Below are 6,567 nucleotides of genomic sequence, written 5' to 3' on the forward strand. Positions count from 1 at the left end.
GCTGGCATCAGCAGCTCACTCCTCCACCCGCCTTCATGACTCTCTAAAAAACTCGTTCAAACACAGTTCATGTGTCTGGACGGACATCAGCGGTAGCTGGAAAACTAAGTCCCTTAGCAACTTATCCCATATTTTTCCATAGTATGCTGACAAATAAAATGCCCAATACCTTCTGGCAGGGTGACTGTAGTCACATAGCGTGGCCTGATAATCCGGGAAGAAAAAAAGGGGGGAATGATCCTCTTTCAATTCCTCCACCGGCACTGGAAGCCTCCGGGGGCTGCAATGGTGGGAGGTGCTCAGCAGGGCGATGTCCTGCTCTGAAAGAACACGCCACGCGCCGGCAAAGGCGGCACAGCCCCGCTCCCCGCCACCGCCTCTGCTCCTTTCTAAAGCAAACAGCAAAAAAGTGCATTATAACACTGCCTAAAAATTTCTTTTTAGCCGTTAGCTGAAGAAACATAGCCAAAGATGTATTCAGACACTACTTGAGTACGACGCTCCAGCTACTTCCACACAAATTCCTACAAGGGTTTTGAGTAATTCACTAAGCAGATTTTCAGGAGAACTTAAGTTTTCCTGATCACTTTAATTACATGAAAAATCTGCCTTCAGAGAGGTTTCACTTCCCCTATGGCAGTGGTCCATTAATCTTCCCAATGCCACCGCAAGATTATACACGTAATTCTCTATCTTTTTAATTTTCACTGTGGAGTTCTTGCAAAATTTAAGAGGCTGCATGGCATATCCCGGGGACAAAGGTCTTGAGTGATTTTGGCAGCGCATCTGTTTTACTGTAAGTCTTTATATAAACCACTTCAACCTTAAAAATTCCCAGCCGGCACGACAGGTAACAGCCACGATAACAAAAGGGATCCGCGAGATGAACAGCCGGATTTAAAATTCCTTCTTGTATTGTGCACATAGCCAAGTCACCTCAAACCAAATGAAACAGAAGTACATCTGAAGTGGAAGAACATTAATACCGAGGGTATGCTTCTTTGGGAATAGGTTTAAGGATTTCCACCGATACCCAAAAAGGAAAGAAAGACCTGAGAGGATTTCTCCAGGGACATACCATCTTCTACAGGACAAATCTAACCAGCACAAGGCATTTTTAGAAATAACTGCCGAGCAACACGTGTCTAGGTTGGAGGACATTTGCACGGTGTTTTTGAATTCGGGTTCTCCACCATTTCCACTTTTTCTTCTTTTCTGTCTGCTCTCCCTTGGGCCTGAATGTTTGTCTTCTTTAACACCACAGTTTCTTTACTCTGAAAAGCAGCCATACTTTTGGAGGAATATTTCTGTGTAAGGTAAAATACAACAACGACAGCATATTTCACAAAGACATTACTTTGCCAGCAGGGATGTGGGCACTGGACCACAGCTATTTTTGTTTAGTGCTCAGACTTAGAGCACTCTGCTCCATGGCTCGCTGATCAGGGGCAGGATTGTAACGACTCCGCACCTCATTTCACAGGCCATGATTTCAGACTACTTGAACGTGGGATTTTCAAGGAGTGAAGCTAAAACTGTCCTTTTCTCTCAGGCTTCACATTTTTGAAGTCGCAGTTGTAACTGGAACAAAACTTTTGAGTTTCTTGAAGAGCCTTGATTGATATTTTGTGACGGAAAACTGCAGCTGCGAGTGAAAAACCTGCTCATTGTTGATAAGAAAAAAGGCTGCTACTTCAAGGATAAGAGCTTGGCGAGTTTCAGACTGTGGAAAGCTGCTGTTCAGAGCGAGAAGACAGCCTGCCTTGCCCTGCAAAACCGAGGGGCAAGCACTTGCAAAGCTAATGCACTCGCTGATCCTCCCCACAGTCCCTCATCCTACCCCGGGTCCCCACCTCTCCTCCCCATCCACTGTCCTCTCATGGCCCATCACCAGCTCCTGGGAACCAGGATGGCCTCCAAACCACATTACAGACACCCAGAGCATCCCTTCAGAGCCTGACGAAAACCCAGCCACGTTGTGCCGCTTGCATATAAGACAGAGAAAGCTGGCCCTGCCTCACCTATTCGGGATTGAACGCCTCTGAACAGTCGTGCTCCTGAAGATGCTTTTTAAATAAAATCATTTGTGGTGGTGCTACTCCTGGTAAGGTGGATCTGGGTGCTTGTTGTGGTTTAACCCGGCAGGCAGCCAAACACCACACAGCCGCTCGCTCACTCCCCGTCCCCCCGCCCCCCCTGTGGTTGGGGGAGAGAATCAGAAAAGAAAAAAGTAAAATTCATGGATTGAGGTAAAGACAGTTTAACGGAACAGAAAAGGAAGGAAAAACAACAACAGCAACAACAATAATAATAATGATAATAACGGTAGAATAAACAAAATGCGTGATGCACAATGCAATTGCTCACCACCCGCCGACGGATACCCAGGCAGTGATCGCTACTTCCTGGACCACGCCCCCTATTTATATACTGAGCATGACGTCACAGGGTATGGAATACCCCATTGGCCAGCTGGCTGTGCTCCCTCCCAGCTTCTTGTGCACCTGGCAGAGCATGGGAAGCTGAAAAGTCCTTGACTAGCAGGGTACTTAGCAACAACTGAAAACATCAGTGTGTTGTCAACATTCTTCTCACACTAAATCCAAAACACAGCACTAGGAAGAAATTTAACGCTATCCCGGCCAAAACCAGGATAGCTTTTCATTGTGGGCCCTTTTCTGAGCCCTTTTCACTGGGAAGACCAGCTTCAGCTGGAAGAAAACAATGAGAAATCATGTCCAGGGCTGAAAATCTTGCTCTTTTTTTTTTTTTGTCGGAGAAGATAGATAATAAATGCCTTCCGCTGCAGACATGTGGGAATGGCAGAAAAACTGTTTTTCTCAAGAGGACGCTTGATCATGTGATGGTACTGGCAGGGATGTGGAAGAGAGGAAGGCATCCAGCCGACACCGATGGCCTCTTCAGACTGCCTCTGGAGACCTGCAGCTGAACCTGCTGCCTCTCGGGGCAGCTAGCTTGGCTCCTGGACATCTGAGAGGCAACTCAATAGCTTAAGAAGCAGCATGGGGCCAAAAAAACTGTTGCTGCTCTTTCTGTGGCTCTGATCAATCCACTTAACCTCCAAGATAAAGGCAGGAGACTGCCCTTCCTGGAGAGAGGAAGGTGAAAGGCTGCAATGATCAAGTAGCTGGTGTTAATACAATGCTCTGTACATGCAACAGCTCACTAGGATGCATTGAAAGAAGTCTTTTATTTAAAACTTACTTATACAAAAGAGCATCTCAGTGCTGGAAGTGCAGGAGTTTGCCTCAGAGCAGTCGCTAGAGGTGGTTTCATCGCCCATCAGCTCACTCATCAGAGATGGAGCGTGGAGCCGGAGGCAGCAGACCCCCGGCGCAGCGCATTGGGGATGCCTCGGCGGGCAGACGGCGCTTGCTCACAGCCGTGTTGTCTCTCTTTCTCCCAGCCCGGAGGAATGATGGGGCTTATAGCTCCAAGGGTGCTCTTTGAGTGCGAGCCGGAAAAATCTGTCTCTGCCTCATACAGCAGGACTTAATGAAATAAATGGAATAATGCACTTTGGTTATGAACACTGACAAATTAGTTCAGAAAATTGATCATCCAGTCATGGTATTAAGATGAAGAAAGCTCTGTCATATGTAAGCAGAAAGGGTTATAAAGCAGGTAAATGAGTAGAGAAAAGAGCTGTATTCAGAAATCAGTGAGTTTCCATCCTAAATCAATATTCCCTTATGTTCCCAAGCAGCAGTACTTACCTACAGGCTAAGAAATTATTTGCAATAACCAATTCAAATCTTTAGGTAGGTGGCTAACATAGGGCATGCTGATGTACTGAAATTATAAAAGTTATCCAGAAAAAGCATTCAGAATCAGGCAGATGCAAAGTGTTCAGGAAGGCTGTTTCAAAATTTGCAGGAATTGAATCTCTTTGTTAGGCTTCAAAAATAACATGAGTCTCTAGCAAATTTACACCACTGACTCACAAGAAACAGATTACATTTGCTGATAAATGATAATATCAGCTTGAAGGAATAAAAGTGCAAACATGTATATACAAGGTTTAGCACTTTCTTCTGGTTTCTTATCTCATGGCTTGATATTAACAGAGTGTTCCTCTGAGGTTAAGCCCGTATCTAAAACTCTACCACAGGAACATTATTTCTTAGCTTTCGTTTAAGTTCCCATGGAGGCCAAAAACCAATTGTAGTGAAAAATAAAGCTTTCATCAGAGCCTGAACCTGTGTTGACAGCTGTCTTTCCAGAAAAGCTGATTACTGGCATAGCTGTTTTCCTGTCTCTCCTGTTCAGAAGCAGATGCAAATACATCAATATTACCTGTGGAAATGTTACACACACAGAAAATGGCATTTATTGGACTTATTTGCAGCATATACTGTTACTGTAAAGTTCAAGATCCCTTAGGCGAATTCTTTCTTCACTCTCCTTTAGGCAATGCAAATTCTTCTTCAATAAATTGCTTCGTGTTAATTTTAGAACTACTCCACGATGAGGCTTTACCTGCACAGACAGACGGACAAAGAGTAGCCCTGGTCCAGGGCAGGAACAGAGTCCTCTCAGGTAGTGCGCCTGCTGACTTGATGATGAATCCCAAACTGGCTGTTCAGTCTGTGTTCACTTCTCTTGACTCTTACTGCAAGCAAACCAAGCTTGGAAGACCACACAGTGTGGCATCCCAACCAGCTCCTGATGTGCTCCTTCAACTGGATCAAATTTTGAATTTTAATAAAAACATTCTTACAATGAGTATGATTCATATTAAATGACTGGCTGTTAACAGGGTTTGCGCAGCTCTGAAGGTAGTTTTGGATCTTTGTTCTGTAATATCAAATACGGCCTGTAATGTTACAGCAAACAAATTAAGGGGTGAACTAGGAACCACTGAATCAGGTTTAAGATCTATCATACACCAGTTAAATGCCATGTGACAAGGCTTACTGGGAATGGAGAAAGCCTTAGGAGGTATTCAAGTAATGAAGAACAGACCCATCCTGAAAAATGCAGACATCAGAGGGTAAGCTGAGCTATGGAAGTCCCGGAGAGAACTGAAGACTGATTTGCTACTACCTGAGTTACTTAAGAGAAGATACAATGCAGACTACTAGTAATGGCAACCTGAAGCCCAAAGCCCTGGAGAAGGGTATCGGAAGATCTTCTTAGGGTGATGCTGAGTAAAGATTCTCCCACGGGAATTGTTCTTCCACCAACTCTATCTTCTGTGCATATAAGTAAGAAGCAACAGCAGCTAAGGATATGGTTCTTTGTTACTCATGGTTAGATACAGCTTTTCAGGATTGAAGTGGCAATTTTTCCCTTTGTACTAGGCTACCATTTTCCCAAATAGGCCTTCTTTCTGTGCTCCTGGGGACAGTTTCTGAAACTGAAGGTTGCATCCAGCTTTTTGCAAGTCCTCAATTAAAACAAAAAAAAAACCTGCCAGAAATATCAGTGCTGCTACAGCAAGAGTCAATGTTTAAAGGAGCGGAGGGAAATGCCACCATTTTAAAAACGTGAAGGAAAGAAATAAATCTATTTCTTCTGGCTTGCTGGAATTCAGTATTACTTACCAGCTAGTGGACTCATGGTTTTTCTTCCTGTCTTCACAGTGACCTTGGCTTTGATTATTCCTTGTGCATTCATAACTAATACTATGCCAACAGTCCACCACTATAGTTCCAACAACAGTACTTAACGTACTGCCTGAAAACCTGTTTTTTTGCAGATGTGAAGTTGCCTAATATTAGGGTGAGGGGTAATTATATAAAATTTTAACTACAGCAGCTGAAATGTATGAGAAACAAATATATTTGTTTGTTCAATTTGGTGTTGTCATTGCACAGTGAGAGCTGCATGGTCTGTGAAATTTATCCTGTTTCAGTTAAAGGAACTGAGACTCTTCCCTTTGACTTTGTGTGAGAGTGGATGGGGCCCTGAATTTGAAACCGTGAATCAGTTCGGAAAAGATGCTGTAAGGCTTGTGTTTGAATGAGCGTATATATGCTGAAAAGGCTGCTGAGTTCTCATGCAGCGATGAAATTATGCAGAATGTGGACCATGTAAAAAAGCTTATATTTTATTAATGAGTCTATTAGTGCCAACGTAGCTTATTTTTGTAGCAAGCAAATAATTTTAACTTGAATTTTCTTGTTTCAGGACCAGAGCAATGGAATGCCTTTGTTATTCCAAAACGTGCACTTGATAAGGATTGTTTGGCTCACAGAAAACACAGTCTACTAGGAATGCAAAAATCCACATTTTGTCTTTTTCAACCACGGGTGCTTGCTTTTATATGTGGCACAAGGAGACAGAAACTGCAATGATGACCATTTTTTCTTCTGGTGCTTCTTCCACTAAAGCATCATTAACTCCTTACAAATATATGGCTTATAATTCCAGTCCTATGACGGAACACCGTATTTCCTGTTTAACTCAATTAGTATATTTATCCTTTCTAACTCTTGCTGGCACCTGAGTAGAAATGTGATGACCTTGAGCATACCTGGCAGAGTAGAATCATCTGCCACTGCCAGGCAGGACTGCAACATGAAAAGTCCCAGCAGAGAGAAG

Source organism: Calonectris borealis, chromosome Z (genome assembly GCF_964195595.1).
Source record: "Calonectris borealis chromosome Z, bCalBor7.hap1.2, whole genome shotgun sequence".
Classification (NCBI taxonomy): Eukaryota; Metazoa; Chordata; class Aves; order Procellariiformes; family Procellariidae; genus Calonectris; species Calonectris borealis.